This window comes from Procambarus clarkii, chromosome 28 (genome assembly GCF_040958095.1).
Source record: "Procambarus clarkii isolate CNS0578487 chromosome 28, FALCON_Pclarkii_2.0, whole genome shotgun sequence".
NCBI lineage: Eukaryota > Metazoa > Arthropoda > Malacostraca > Decapoda > Cambaridae > Procambarus > Procambarus clarkii.
The window spans coordinates 34,099,660-34,116,591 of record NC_091177.1 but is presented as its reverse complement, the minus strand read 5'-3'; positions in this window follow the sequence as shown (position 1 = coordinate 34,116,591).

Genomic DNA, 16,932 nt, shown 5'->3' with positions numbered 1-16,932 from the left:
TGATCCCCACTATAAACGATGACCTTGAGTGTGGAATAAATTACACGGTAATGATAATTCCGATTCGATGTTAGAATCGGCGCCCAATGCAACTCTGCCTCGTGTGGACCACGTGACCAGGACAAGTATACACATAAAACACATGGAAACAATAAAATGCAAATTAATAACAAATTTAATTTATTAAAAGAAAACTAAAACAAAATCTAAATATGTTCACTCCCTATCAATTTAACACTCCCTACTTGACCTGAGTGGCAAATGAGACTATTTCTATACTTAACAATAGCAACTATACCTTGGGCGACCACAGTTCTAGGTGTTGGGCCTGTTCTTGGGGAGAGGTAAGATGTTTGACCTCTCCTAGCTGCTTCCGTGACCACACTGATTTGTCCTCGTCTGGCCTAGCCCAGACTAGAACCTTGTATCCTTCCGCCTAGTCAAAGTTTTCCAAGTTACTAGCCAGGTTTAAGTTATAACAATTAACCTCTGTTGTACTTAATTGATCCAGACTGGTTGAATTATTTTACTGAAATAAATTACACAAGCCTCTAACGGCAGAGCTGTTCCCGATCACAAAAATGGTTATTAAAACTTTGAGAAATAGTAGACCTGTCAACCCCTGATGACCTATGACCGCCGGTCACTCCGCTTTAAAAGTTAGATCTGATTCGTGACGTCACTGATGGTGACTTAAACTCAATAATTAGAATACTCTTGATATTGTATCCAGTACTATTATACAATACAATTTTAATGCAAAATGAATAAAGGCTAATTTTCTCTAAATTACTTGAATACTATAGGATGATTCATTATACGCAGATATGAACAAAGCGTCGGTTATTTCCACCGCGAATTCCCCTGGGGGTCAGGTCACCATGCGGCTCAGCTTCCCATTCTCTTTTGTCGATAAACCACTCTGGATAATTCTTACAACAGCCTAGTCTGTTACACAGATGACCCATAATTGTCAAGGACTGATAAGACTTTAAGTCTTGTAAAGGAACTCATCTTAAATGGAAACATGGAATTGTGAATCATCTAAAGTTAATAACTACTAAAGCCTACAATGTACTCAATGACTGGTGTCGCGATGACATGTAACGGTTATGCTACTAAGTCTTAAAGTTTTGTAAACTCATAGATTCTTTAGATGGAATAATGTTATAGTTGATAGCTTACACAAACAAATTAATGGTTAAATCATACAATTTAAGGTAACTGAGAATCCACTGTGAGGTGAATGTCCTGGGTCATTGTGACTTGTAACTGATTTGTTACTAGACATCACAACACAGCATCATCATGATTACCCAAAATTGGATGGTAAATTACTTGCTCATAGTCAGAGCTATAATAGGCTTGTAGTTTCCGTTTTCATTGTTGAGCAGCTGCTCTAGGTGGGCGGGTGCTCCGTGATCAGAATTGTTGTCCTCGGAAACTGTAGGTGAAGTTGGTTCTGTTAAGCACTCTTGTTCTGCTAATTCGAGAGGTACCAACTTCTCGAATGTTTTTAGGGCAGTGGTGTTCCAGCACAAAACCCGTACTACTTTCAGGATGCCTTGGTGATCTGGGTGGATAGAGACAATTTTGCCTATAGGCCATTCTGACCTGGGTCCATCACTGTCAATCAACACTAGGTCTCCTGCTTTGAGTTGAACCTTATTATAGGGGCTCGAAGCTCCATAGTGGTACTCTCGTACAGCTGTGAGGTACTCTCGAGTCCACAACTTATTCCATCTTTCAATTACTCTCGAGAGATGTTGGTAACTTTCCACTAAATCACTCCTAGTCACATGGGAAAGGTCAACGGGATCCTCTTCTGCCAAAGGTATCAGAGGGCTCAGCAGGCCTTCATGTATTAAATGTGAGGGACTCAGGGGTTCTCTCTGTGAGAAGTCATCTGATAGGTAAGTTAATGTAAAGAAATTCAATTACGAAGGACCACCCACTTTTATAGTAAAGAGGGAAACTAAGAAATTATGATCATTAGAAAATTCCTAGATGAACCAGTAACTATGGATAAAATACTAGAGAATATGATCACTGAAATAATTAATGGGCTGTATAATTAAATGAATCAAAGCCTCAAACACCTACATTGGGGTGGTATTACTGGAACTCAATACGTCCAGGAACTAGTGTGGTTCGTTCACCAGTCCAATGTATAATAATCTAATCCTATGAACATTTATAGAGTCATTATCTTTATCATCAATGAGAACATAGATTACGAACATGAATATAATAATTATAATAAACACATGTTAATCCAATGAACAGAGTTCTGCATGTAAAGGAATACAGATAATAGAAAGCAAGGAATACAAAAAGAATCTTAGCTTAAAGACGATTTCCAAGAAGTTAGTTACGACTCATCCTCTGATTCTCCTGGACACGTCATGGAACACTGGGAGTTGATTAACATGGGAAATGACAGCTCGGAGAATTCTTCACACACGCTGTAAATCAAATTGGTTTCAGTAGCAACAGATTAAGCTACTAGATATCTATGTTCAAGAAATTGAGATTAATAATAAGAGGAAATAATGACCAGTAGTTTTTTATTGTCGCACGGCGTCACGACAAGCTACCCAGCTATAAACCCACCCCCTATATGATGCATCAAATAAGGATAAAGGTACTTAGCTAATATGGGCACTGTGTAAGTTAAGGCTTGCCGAAGTTCGCGTCCTAGGTTCCGGTCCAGCCTATCCTAGATACTGACGCGCTTCACTGGCCGGTCACGTGGTATTACATAGAACCAAAATTAGCAGGTTCTGGCCGAATGTCAAATTAATCTCTTGACCATTCGACTTGTTATGTAAAATGACACTGACACCAGCAAAGTTAATGTCTGCAAAGGTTCTTCACACCTCACAGTGGCGACCTTCTCCTCGAGTTCTTGATGGCGTCTACCCTCGTGTCTGGGGTAATGGCGTCTCGCCGTGAGTGCGTCACCTCATGAACTGGCGTCTCCTCCGCCCCGCTCAGCGTCCCGCGTTTGTTACTCAAATTATTTATGGCGGATATTATCATTTCTCGCAGTTGTGATTGAAATGCTCGGATAAGTACAGGTTTATTATTTAGAGGAGTTAAATATTATTATTTGCCCGTTTTATGATAGTAAACGAACAATGGAGATGAATTAAAGTCTCTCCAGGGCATTCACGCGTGACGTTAAATTTAATACTAGATAACAGTTATAACTATAAACACTCTATTTGGCTTTAGTTGGAGATCAGTTTATCTGTAATTAATTATCACACAGAACACCGTTGTTTATAGAGAATCAAATTCAATTCTCAGACACACTGGATATAAATGTGTTTATTACAATGGAATCTGACGCAATACTGGCGTCGGGTGACGTAAGAATTCTAGCCTTATTGTACAGATGTAATCATTAGTACATGTGAACTCTACGTTGGTTAATTTTAATTACTACAATGATTAGTAGTTTTAGTATTAATTAATGAGAATACAACAGTGTTGTATTTGGTGTTGGAAATTTCCAACATAACTCCGGGAGGAGGATTCTAGGGTCGTAGTGTAATGTGGAGTACTGACACCTATCCCGAAGTTGAGATTAATATTAGTATATTAGTATGTTAGTACACACATAACGAATGTCCCGTATCTGTCAAGGACATACAAGAAACTTAAGTCTTGCTAATTTCATGTCAAATGGAACATGTTATTATGAATTACCTAAAGCTAATAATTAAGAAAGCCTACAATAAATCTGAGATTGGTGTCGCTATGACATGTAATGTGTATGTTACAAATCTCTAAGTCTGCAAACTCTCAAGTACTCTAGATAAATAATGTTATTTATAGCCTACACAATAATTAAAGATTTTAATCACACAATTTAAACAACAGAATCTACTGTGATGGGAATGTCTTGGGTCATAGTGACTTGTAATGGTTTGTTACTTGACATCACACCGCAGTATCATCATAGTTATCTAAATTGGAGGTAAAAGGAATTACTCTTGGTCAGAGTTGTAATAGGCTTGCAGATTCCGCCTACATTGTTGAGCAGCAGCTCTAGTGGGGCGGTTGCTCGGAGGATCAGAATTACTGTCCTCGGAAATTACTGGGGAAACTGGATCCGGCTGATATTCTCGCTCAGCCAATTCAAGAGGAACCAGCTTCTCTAAACTTTTTAGAGTAGTGTTGCCTCGGCATAAAACTTTCACTACTCTCAGGACATCTTGATGATCTGGATGAATGGCAATAATTTTGCCTATGGGCCACTCTGACCTTGGTCCATCACTGTTGACTAGTACTAGGTCTCCTGGTTTTAATTGCACTTTATTATAAGGACTCGAAGCTCCGTAGTGGTACTCTCGTAGAGCTGTGAGGTACTCTCGAGTCCACACCTCATTCCACCTGTTAATCACTCTTGAGAGATGCTGGTAGCTTTCCACCAAGTCTCCTCTGGTCACATGAGATGGGTCTACGGGTCCTCTTCGGCTAAAGGGATGAGAGGGCTCAGTAGACCTCCATGGATCAAGTGTGAGGGGCTCAGAGGTTCTCTCTGGGCGAAATCGTCAGACAGGTAGGTTAATGGGCGGTTATTGACTCGCGCCTCGATTTCCACAACAATAGTTTGGAGTTCGGAGTAACTGACCTTTTGTCTGTGTAACGTTTTCCTTAAACATTTCTTGACTGTGCCTACCATTCGCTCATAGAACCCACCTTGCCAAGGGGCTCTCGGTGCTATGAATTTCTAGTGACATTGTCGTCTCTGTAGGACCGACTGTACTTCTGGGTGGTTCCAGACTTCTCGCAAACAAGCTTCTCCTGCCACAAAATTGGAACCATTGTCCGATATCATTAATTTGGGACAAGATCTGCGAGCAGCAAATCTGCGGAAGGCCTGGATGAAGGCTTCAGCACTCATGTCTGAAGTGACTTCTAAATGTACGCCTCTGGTTGTAGCACACGTAAAGAGACAAATGTATGCTTTCACTGGTATCTTATCTGGGTTGCCAGTGAGGAGTAAGGCTCCTGTGTAATCAACACCAGTGGTTTCGAAAGGACGAAGATGAACCACTCTTTCCTCAGGGAGTGGTGGAGGTCCTGGATAAGGACATACTCTAGCATCGTATCTTTTACAGATTACACAAGATTTAATTATTGACTTAACTGTCTGACGACCTTGAGGAAGCCAGTACTTTTGTCTAAGGTCGGTGAGAGTATCTAACACTCCACCATGTAAAGTACCATATTGATGGTGATGTAAAACAAGAAGTTTAGTGATGATGTGGTGACGAGGTAGAAGAATTGGATTCTTTGTGTCCAAATAAATTTTTGCATGAAGCAAACGTCCTCCACATCTTAGTATATTATGAGTGTTGACATCATACCAGATACCTAGAGACTTAGTTAATTTATCTGGAAGATTTTCATATTCGCTTCCATATGTCTCTTGTTGTGCACGTTTGATCCAGTAGAGGATAGGATTGGGAAACTTATGTCGAATTCCTATCTTAGCAAGAAAGTCAAACACATGTGCACTCTTAATAACTTGCTTAAGTTAGAATAATTGTGAGGATCAATGGCTAAGATTCGTTGAGGTTCTGGTTCTTTCATGGGAGTGGTGATATTGGTCACTATGACTTGTGGCTTTTGTTTGGGCCACTGACCACCAACAAGCCATGAAGGTCCATTGAACCACAGCGAAGACTTGATAAGTTGTTTTAGTGTTAACCCTCGAGATAAATAATCTGCAGGATTGTCCTTAGTAGGAACATGTCTGAATTTATATCCAGCAGATAACTCATGAATCTCCCTGACACGATTACTGACGTAGGGAGTCTTGTTGTTGTTGTTTCTTACCCATTGTAAGACTGCCTCGTTGTCTGACCACACGACAATCTCACCAAAGTGGATATTATTGAGTGTCTTTGTCAGGCAATGAGCCAATCTTACTCCCACCAGCAATGCAGTCAACTCCATTTGAGGTAAAGATCTCTTCTCAATGGGAGCAACTCTTGCTTTAGATGTGAGCAAAATTGATTGTGCACTATTAACTAAGTAGGCTACTGCGCCGTATGCTTTGCCAGAGGCATCGCTGAAAACGTGCAAATTGGTGGGTAAGTTTGGTCCTGAAGCATTACGAGGAAATTTCAAAACGCCTAACTGATTAAAATCCGTTGAGAGTATCTGCCATTTAGCTTGTAACTCACTTGGTAACGGATCATCCCATCCCATATGTTTCTGCCAGCACTCCTGCATTAGGAGTTTGCCCCTTATTAATATAGGACTAAGTAGGCCTAAAGGGTCAAATGGTTGACTGACAAACGAGAGCAGTGTTCTCATGGTAAGGGTTGAGTTATCAGTTTGTACTGACTTGACATTCATCTCGTCAGTACTGGTGTTCCATTCCACGCCTAGAACCTTTAATTGATTGGGTACCTGATAACCTGGAAATTCTTTCTCGATTACCTGGTTGAGTAATTCATTATTTGAGGCCCATGACTGTAGTGGCATATTGGCTCCTAATAGTTCACGGTTAGCCTCATGGTAGATTTCTACCAAATTAGTTTGATCATTAGTTGTTCCCTGGAAATTGTCGACATACAAGTTGTCGCTAATGTCTGCCTTATAGGGGCTGTTTGATTTCCTCAAATGTGTGTCTAATGTTGCTTGCAAAAGAAACGGTGAGGACGTAGCTCCAAATAATACTGAGGCAAAACGATGTGATGACTTCACTGTTAGGATCCAGTGGATCCTTAATCCAGAGGAATTTTGTGTAGTTACGATCTTCCTCCTGCAAACCTACTCGGAGGAAAGCTTTGCTGATATCAGCAGTATAGGCGAAAATACCAGTGCGAAATCGTAACAGCACATCATGTAGCCTTTGTGTTAGGCTAGGTCCCGTTTGGAGACATTCATTTAAAGACACACTGCTTGGCTTTGCTTTAGCACTACAGTTAAAGACAATACGAATAGGTGTTGTCAATGAGTCTTTCACCACAGCGTGATGAGGTAAATAATGACCTATTTTTCGGTCACCGTTATCAACAACTTCAATAAATTTACTGTTAAGTTGTTGTTGGATGAGTTGATGATACATGTTCAGTTTGTCTGGCTGCTTCTGTAGTCGTGTTAATTGAGACTGCAATTGTGAGGCTGCCATAAAATAATTAACTGGAAGTTGTGGATGATCCAACTTCCATGGGAGTCTTACCCAGTATTGTTTATTTTCATAGACAACTGTATCCAGGTCTTGCTGGTAAGTCCACGTATCATCAGGACTTGGTTGTTCAGGGATAATACCTAAAGTGTCTAAATCCCACAAACGATGTATTGGTGGGTCAGACTCAATATCCTCAGATATTTCTCTGAAACGTAGGGGAGACTGTTCCAAGCCTAGTCATGCCACTATTATGTTATTGGACTGTTGGTTTGTGGACGCTGGATTTTGTCTGAAAAGCACCGGTCCCGTAAGCAATTTACCTCATGCAGACGACAACAAATTCATTCCGTGTTGTCTGGTGCATCCAGTTATAAATTTGTAATAATAATCCGCGCCTATAAGTATTCCAACATCAGTGAGGCAGTCAGAATTTATTTTATAATCTGCTAGCCTCATGCGGTTTCGTCTAAGATGTCTCGCAGTGCGAGCTAACCCTGTGACCTGCAGGTCTGTAGGAAGTTTATCTACTACTACCGCTTGAATTGGACTAGTGGAAGATCCGAGTCTCACTAATACCTTAACTACTTGGTATTCACGAGGTCCACTATTCGACAGGAAACCAGAAATATTTAACCTCACACTTTTGGTTGGTTTTAAATTTAACTCATCTACCAACTGTTGTGTAATGAAGGTTTTCTGTGAACCTTGATCAAAAAGACCTCTAGTGTTAATTCTAGATCTTCGATTTATTAGTCTAAGTTGAGCTGTAGGCAGAGTGGTATTATTGCCTGACTCAGTAGCAAGTACATTTACTTCTTGATGCACTTTGCAATATTGCACTGCGGTAGAATTCGTGGAATTCTCCCCAGTGGTCATGGTTGGTGTAGAAGATTTTCTACATAAGGCGTAGTGATGTACACCTTGGTTGCACCTGTTGCAGGAACGTAGCTGCACTACACATTTTTTGGGATCATGAGAGCCCATGCACTTGTGCATTTCTTGCAACCTTTTAATCCTGGTATTATAAGTAGGATAAACAGAGCATTGGTAAGTGGTATGTCCTTGATGGCAGAACAGACACCTTCTCTGGTTAATAGACTTGGTCTCTTTAGTAAACAAGTCATTGGTTATCTCAGAAGGAGACACCGAATAAGTACCTACATTTCCACTTCTTTTCCCAGTGGATGGAGTAGTCTTGGATTTATATTTATTAGGCTTATTCAAAGTCTGTTTAGATTTGACTGAAGTGTCAGTATTAGTGGGTTTAGACTCAGGTTTAATTTTATCATGAGTCTTCAACCTGTTAACCGTTATTCTCAATCCCTCGAATATTTGGTCAAGAGTGAGAAACTCGGTATTATAATGTGAGCAGAGCTCTGTTAAGACATTTCGATGTAATTTCCTCTGCAATAGTAACTTGATAGACCATTCTGAAGCAGGTATATTAACTTTAGTACCTAAGGCCTTTACTAGAGACTCTACTTCTAGTCTGAAGCTTTGAAATGACTCTGGTCTACTATTTGGTGCATTCAGATCTAGCAATTGATAATAGAGGGTAGCTATACTTAACTCTTTGTTGCAATAGTTCAACTTCAAGAGTTTTATGGCTTCCTCATAATTACTCTCATTAAGAGAGAGGTTATGTATGACCTTTTTAGCCTCTCCTTTGAGAAGACTAAGTAGGTATGAGAATTTAGAAACCTTGTCCAGAGACGGTTTCTTATGGATGTGAACTTCAAATGAAGTCCAAAAATTGTCCCAATTTTCTGTATCTAATCCTGAAAATGTAGGTAAGTCTAAAGTAGGTAAACGAACCTCTGGTAGTTGGTTATTGAATTGAGACCCTGTGTTACTGGTATTGGATCCAGATTGTTTTGCTAATTTAGATAGCCTGTAAATTATATCTTGAGTCTCATCTTCATACTGGGAGATGTCGTCTACAATTTGACTTACTTCCTCAGGATCAATCTCTGTGGTATTCAGTAGATCAAGATTAGATCGACTTGCAGATTTGACTTGATCAAATTTCAGATCAGCCACTCTAACTGATGTCTCTAAGTGATAAGAGTCAATGGGAGTATCTTTAGATAAGCCCTCAGCCTTGTTAATTAATCTGGTCAAATGACCTTTAAGGCCAATGTAGGTTCTCCTTAATTGCTCAGGAGTAGCCATGTTGGGCTTTGGTCCAAACTTCATGGGATTAGTATATGTATTACTAATGAAGCTTGGGTACTTGTTCATTAGTGGACAAGTAACATTAAATATAGCCTAATTGAAGGTGGCTAATTTATACTCTACCTCACTTGAGGTTAAATGTACCTACCTAACAACAAGTAGCTAGATATTTTGTGCACTGTCTGAACTTCACCATTAGTTCTCGTCCGGTTAGCTCATCTATATCACCATCAGAGTTAATGGGGATTATCCAGCAATACACAAAATAGATACACAAATAATGAATACAAGAGAAATATTATGGAGACACTCCAATCAGAGTTATCTCAAAGTTTAATCCCACCCTGTTTAGGGTCAGCACAAATAGTATAATACATACACTACTGACTAGCTTAAGTCTAGTCGTGATAATTCCTAACTAAGAACTATAAATTTATTTAGTCTGGGCACCCGACGCAATACTGGCGTCGGGTGACGTAAGAATTCTAGCCTTATTGTACAGATGTAATCATTAGTACATGTGAACTCTACGTTGGTTAATTTTAATTACTACAATGATTAGTAGTTTTAGTAATAATTAATGAGAATACAACAGTGTTGTATTTGGTGTTGGAAATTTCCAACACCAGTACCTGAGTTATTCTTTCAAACTCTCTATTTACATTGCTCCATTCGGAGTAGTGTGTAAACGCTCGACGAATATAAGCATTGAGAGCACTGGTTTTGTATCTTTGAGGGCACTCACTCTTACCGGTCAGGCATAATTCTATGTTGGTAGGTTTTGTATATACAGTGGTGCTTAAAAATGTTCCTGTTTTTGTTATTAGTACATCTAAGAAGGGCAGACTGTTATTTTCACTATTTTCATGTGTAAATCGTAGTACTGACTCTCTCTCGAGATGGCTTTTTAGATCAATTAGTTCATCTGAGTCTTTTACTATGACGAATATGTCGTCTACATAATGGCGGTACACAGTTGGTTTTTGTCTACTACTGAAGATTCTATCTTCGATGGTTCCCATGTAAAAATTTGCGAATAACACTCCTAAGGGGAAGCCCATTGCTACTCCGTCTTTTTGTAGATACATGTCCCCTTTCGGACTGATGAAAGGAGCTTCCTTTGTGCATGCCTCGAGAAAGCTCTTCAAATGTGGCTCGGGTATGTCTAATTTAGGGGTACTCTCGTCTCAGTATACTCTGTCGAGTAGCATTTCTATAGTTGTGTCGGCTGGGACGTTGGTAAATAGGGATTCGACGTCCAGGGAAGCAATGATTCCATCGGGCTGTGTAGTTTTGATTAATTCTAGGAAATCTGCTGATGATTGTAGACTATAGTTGCTTGGAGTGTATGGAGTTAAGAGTTCAATAAATCTTTTTGCCAGGTGATAGGTTGGAGTTGGTATTTGACTGATTATTGGGCGTAGTGGGTTACCCGGTTGTGTGTCTTAACATGGTCATAAGCATATCCTAAGCCATAGTCGCCCTGGAGTTTAGTGAAATGAACACTACCTTTCTTTGCGTTGATTGGAGTAATAGTTTTGTTCACTTTTCGTTTGAGGTCTTCCACAGGGTTCCTCGTGATTTGTTGAAATTTAGTGTCATCACTAAGGATATCGCTAATTTTGTTCATGTATTCTTGGGTTGGAATAAACACAAATGCTACTGTCTTATCGGCTTTTCTTATTGTTACATCTTCCAGCTTTTTAAGTTGTTTTGCAGTTTCTTTGAGTCGTGGGGTTAAGATTATTGATGAGTATGTTCCTTATTTTTTCCCGGCTTCTGTTAGTAGTTCAGCCTGAAGTGTGTCAGTGGTAATAACTTTTTTGTTGTCTTCTAGGTTATGGATGTCGTCCAGAAGCATTTCGATTTCCAGGCGTTTTCTTATTTTGTTCCTCGCACACTTCCTTGTCATTTGTAGTGAATCTGTCTGCCCCTATCCTCTGTTTCATTACCTGTTCCTTCACTGTTTTTTCCTCCTGATGAGGCTGTGCAGCAATTTAGGTTGAGTCGTTGAATTGCTTGCTATGTCATTTTCGCATTATCCTTCTGTCTCTCTTCTCAACCTGACGTATTCGTTTCTGGCGCTCAGGTTTCTTTCTCTGTTCTCAAATGTCTTGTATCCTGTATATGTCTATAGTTTCTCCTCACCCTTTCACTATGTTAGCTTACATCTCTGATTAAACCCTGGGTTTCTCGTCTGCATTTCGTATTTTTTCTTTTGGACTGGGACAAACTTGTCTGCTGCCTCCTTACACTTCTGTGTGAAGTAGTCCATCATGTGTGGCGCTGTTTTTTCTTTTGAGCTCTGTTTTCCATGTTATATCTGTAAGGAATTAATTTACTCTTCATAGTTTTCCTTCTGGAATGCCATCCTTTTGTTTTCTGGTTCTTTCCTGGTTAAGAATATTAACCCTTCTTCGGCCAGAAATTAAACATCAGTACAATGTGATCGTTCATTCCCATTGGGGCCTCTTATCCGATTTCTCTCACGTCGGAGTCGATCAGAGGGAAGTCTAGGTCGAATCTCGCTGATTTATCGTTGCCTCTTCATTCTTGTGGGTCCCCTGACATGCTGACTTAAAAAGTTTCTTGTCGCCATATCCGATAGTTTAGCTCTCCATGTTTCTTCCCTTTCATGTGGTTACTTTTTCTCCAAGTCTATCCTTCCGTGATTGAAGTTCCCCATGATGAGGAGAGGGGATCGATTTCTATAGGCATCAGAGGCTGTCCTTTCAATTATAGTGTCAACTGCAAATTTGTTTCTGTCATACTTTTGCCTTGATCTTCTATCATTTGTTGAAGGGTTATATATCACTGCTACTATTACTCTTGGTCCTCCCATCATCACAATGCCTGTTATGTAGTCTCCGAACCCCTCACAGCCCAGAATAGCTGTCTCCTTAGAACTCCATTCCTTTCTCATTAGTAGGGCCACTCTGCCTCCTCCCCTTCCGTCCTTCACTTTGCTTATTACAGTGTTGTCCTGGGGAAACACCTCATTCGTTATTATTCCTGAGAGTTTTGTTTCTGTGAGTCCAATTAAATCCAGGTTCACTCAACCCGTTCTCGAACTTGCTTATAGTCAATATTGGCTTATTTAATAAGTGCATATGTGACATACTAATTGATTGTGAAAATTTTAGTTAACCTTGAAAAGCTTTATGGAAAACACCGACCTCACCTAACCTTCTTAGTATGTTAAGATAAGCATCTTATTGCTTCTTATTTACAATTATTACTTAACCTATCAATGGTATAGGTTAAGTAATAATTGTAATTAAGATGCAATAAGATGCTTATCTTAAGATACTAAGAAAGTTAGGTGAGGTCGGTGTTTTCTATGAAGCTTTTCAAGGTAAACTAAAATATTCACAATCAATTAGTATGTCACATATGCACTTATTAAATAAGCCAATATTGACTGAAAGCAAGTGTGAGAACGGGTTGGTTCACTTATTGTACTTTTTCCTTAAGTTCACTTGCCTTGCCTGTAATCCCATCTATGTTCGAGTACATCATCTTGAAGGTGACTCTCTTCTGTCCGTCCTCAGTTTCTGTTAATTCCTTTCGAGCAGGGAACAGGGCGGGTCCATGGTGGGAGGACTTAGGAAGGGGGACCTCTTGGATCTGGGGTGTGAGGGTGGTGGGTTGATCTGGTATGGGGAGGGTTGGGGAGAATAGAGGGCTTTAGGGGTGATGGTGGCTTTAGGGCGTTGGGGTGGGGTAGGAAGGAGGATTTTTGGAGGCGGGAGGGTTTGGGGGGGTGGAAAAAGGGAGGGGTTGGGGTGTGAGGGGAGGTAGGAGAGTTTGGGGGGTGGGGTGAGAATGGAGGGTTTGGGAGGTGAGGGAGACGGGAGGGCTTGAGGGGGGAGAAGGATGGGCTTGGGAGAGTGGAAGAGAAGGGAGGGCTTGGCGGGATGGGAGAGAAGAGAGAGATTGGGGGGAGAGTGGGGCCTTGGGGGGAGAGTGGGACCTTGGGGGGAGAGTGGGGCCTTGGGGGGATGTGGGAAAAGGGATGGCTTAGGGAAGGGGCGAGAAAGGAGGGCTTAGGTGGGCAGGAGAATTGGGAGGGCTTGAGAGGGGGGGTTGGGGAGATGGGAGGGCGTGGGCGGTGGGGGAGAAGGTAGGGCGTGGGGGGTGGGGGAAAAGGGAGGGCGTGTGGGAGAAGGGAGGCTTAGCTTTAGCTTTGATGTCCAAAGAGCTTGGAGAGGATGGGGAAGGAAGAAGGATGGGGCGGTGAAATTCTTGGAAGAGGATCTGGATGTGGAGAAAGAAGGCTTGAAAGTTTGGTGACCTTTCCACCGCGGATTGGATATGTTTTTTTTGGTCAAAGCCTGTAGCTTGAGGTCTTCTTAAGCGGCAGGAGGCTAGTGGTGAGGCGGTGTGATGTCCTGGTTCACTTGAGGTGCTCTATCTGGCTTGGAGGAGGCGTCTCCCCTATTGAGATGCTGAGAGGTAAGTTCACTGCTGCTTGGTGGTGCCTTGGCCAGGAAGTATTCGCATATTCTTTCCAATTGACAACCGTGGTATTGGAGTTCCTATTGGGTCTTCGTATATATCTACAGAGAGCATTTGTCCTTCCTTGAAATTGAATTTCAGGATGATGTATTCTCTCCTCAGAGCAGTGAGGTCTACACATTATTCCACGGTCTCGTGGTGGACAAACATAGGATAAGGGAAGGCTGCTGAGTATTTTTTGGCGAGTTCGATGATCCGGTTGCATTCTAATGCGATGACTATTCGTTTACTGCTGTTGGCATTGAAAACGGCATCATGATGGAGGAAGAGGCCAAAATAGGGGTTGTTCTTGCTTGAGCTGCTTGGATTTGGATCATAGTCTGGTGCTACATATATAATGATCTATAGCATCTCGGCTAGATCAACTGGTACCTCTGGTTGTGTATCTGGTTCTGATTTTGATTCTGATTCTGATTCTACTTCTTGGCTTTCCTTTTCGCCTGTCTCACCCGCCTGTGAGAAGGGAGGGCGTTGAGGAGAAGGCTTGGGGGGTGGAGGATAAGGGAGGGCTTGGGGAGGTGGAGAAGAAAGGAAGTCTTCGGGAGAGGAAGGAGTGTGGGGAGGCTGGCCTAGGTGGGCACTTATTTTGGGGAGGGCAGCGGCTGGGGGAGGTAGGACTTCTATTTGGTGAAATGTGTGGGAGATGCTCCACTCACTGGTGATGCTGAATTGCATGTGGGGGTTTCTCCACTTCCCTCTGGGTAGGGGTCGGGGCTGTGGTTCCCTGATTCATTTCTCTCACCTTGCACTCCTACCTTGCAGCAGGAGTGTTCTTGTTCTCTCCTCCCTTGTCATATCCGTTTACAGGAAAACCGTTTTGAACTTTTGTACATTTAATAGTCAGCTTTTCCTTGTTAAAAATTCCTCTTTTGTGCTCTCGGTCGTGATGACCACCTTCATCGATTGGTCTCTGTCCTTGTTGTACTAGCCAAGAATGAAATTCTTTTCTAGATTTTGCTCCACCCTCTCCATCTGTGTACCCTTTCAAGATCCCATTAAACTGCGGCTTTATCATTATCTCTTCACTCCTCGTGACTGGGCCCCTACTTGTTCCTTAATACCTGTTATGATTTCCGCTCTTTTCCTCTCATCATCCGATGCTGCTTCCTTTGAAATAGTTACTTTCATGGCAGCTTGCTTTACTGCAGCCATAGCTTCAGGGCTCTTTCTATTTATATCTGCAAATGAGGGTTGTACTGTAGATGTCTCTTCTGAATCCTGAGGGATGCAGAAGAGGATGCTGGGACATTCCCAGCATCCTGAGGGAGGGTTCGAAACTGGTGATGAGTAGGATTCTCTTTTAGGGTTTGTATCTCCACCTTTACTGCCTTCAGCTCATCCTGAAGGTTGGTTACTGTCTTTCACATTTCCCTCGGTTCTTCTTTGAATTTCCCCCCCTCTCCCACATACGACCAATCATCTCTTTAATTAAGTCATCATGTCCCTCACCTACAACTGTCTTTTTGTGTCTCCCTGTCATGTTCTGTGTGTGTGCACTCACCTATTTGTACTCCCCTATTTTTGCCATCAGGATCAAGCTCTTGGACCCCTGTTTTCTAGCTGTTGGTTGTCTAATGAAATGACTCCTGATCTATTTCTCTATCATACCTGCTTTTAAAGTTTTGAATGGATTTGATCTCAACAACCTGCTCTTTTAGGTCATTCCATTTATTCACTTCCCTTATGCTAAAAGAAGTCTCAAGCTTTCATCCATGACACCAATGTTCTGTTGATATTCATTGTAAACTATTCATCTGTTTTAACCCTGTCAACCCCTCTAAGTATTTTATACATCTATATCATTGCCCCCATCTCCCTCCACTTTTCTAACGTCATCAGGTTTAGTTCCTTCAGTCTGTTTACGTTCCTCATCCCTTGCAGCTCTGGGACGAGTCTCACTGCAAAGTTGAACACATTTTTTAGCTTAATAATGTGTTGTTTAAGATGGGGCTGCACGATGGGGCGGCATACTCTAAGGCTGGCTTCACATAGGCGGTATACAGTGATCTAAAAGCCTCCTTATTCAAGTTTGTATGTTGTTGACGTTATTCTATTTATGTGAGCCTCTGGATTTAGGTTAGGTGTTCTGTCCACTCCCAGGTCTTTTTCTCTAGCCGTTATAAAGAAGTAGTTTCCTTTCATCGTATATTGATCTTTCGGTCTCCTGTCTCTATTTCCATTACTTTGCACTTGTTAGTGTTGAACTCCAGCAGCCATTTCTCGGACTATCTCTGCAACCTGTTCAAGTCATCCTAGAGAATCTTACAATCCTCATCTATCTCAACCCTCCTCATTAGTTTTGCATCGTCTGCAAACATTGACATAAGAGAATCGACTCCTGCAGTCAAGTCATTCACATAAATGAGGAATAGTATGGGACCCAGCACCGACCCTTGTTTCACCCTGCTAGTTACTCTACGCCAGTTTGACTCCTCGCGTCTCATTGTCACTCTGACACCTGTCTGTCAGCTAATACCTTACCCATGACAGTGTGTTTCTGCCTACTCCCGCTTGCCACTCAAGTTTGAATAAAAGCCTCCTGTGTGGTACTGTATCAATGTCGTTTTGGCAGTCCAGAAATATGCAATCTGCCCATCCTTCTCTGTCTCGCCTTATTTTCGTCACCTTATCATAAAACTCCAGGAGGTTCGTTAGGAATGATTTCCCTGATCTAAAGCCGTGTTGTTTTTACTTACAAACCTAATTCTTTCCAGGTTGTTTGTTGTTAAAGATTCGCTACTTGGAAGTAGCACGGGCTATGCTGAGCCCGTAGATAGTTATATCTTTCAAGGTGTTCAACTAGTCTTACCTTAATAATTCTTTCAAGAACTGTGCAAAGAATGCTTGTAAGCGACACTGGTCTGTAATTAAGGGCCGCTTCTGTATCTCCTTTCTTGTAGACTGGCACCACATTTGCCTTCTTCAAGCATTTTGGCAATTCCCCCTGTGTACGTGACTCATTGTAAATTAGTGCTAGAGGTATGCTGAGGGCCTGTGCTGTTTCTTGTAACATCCATGATGTGGATTGTTATGATCTGGCAAATACCAGTATCACTGGTATACGCTGTGATCATTCCTTAAGG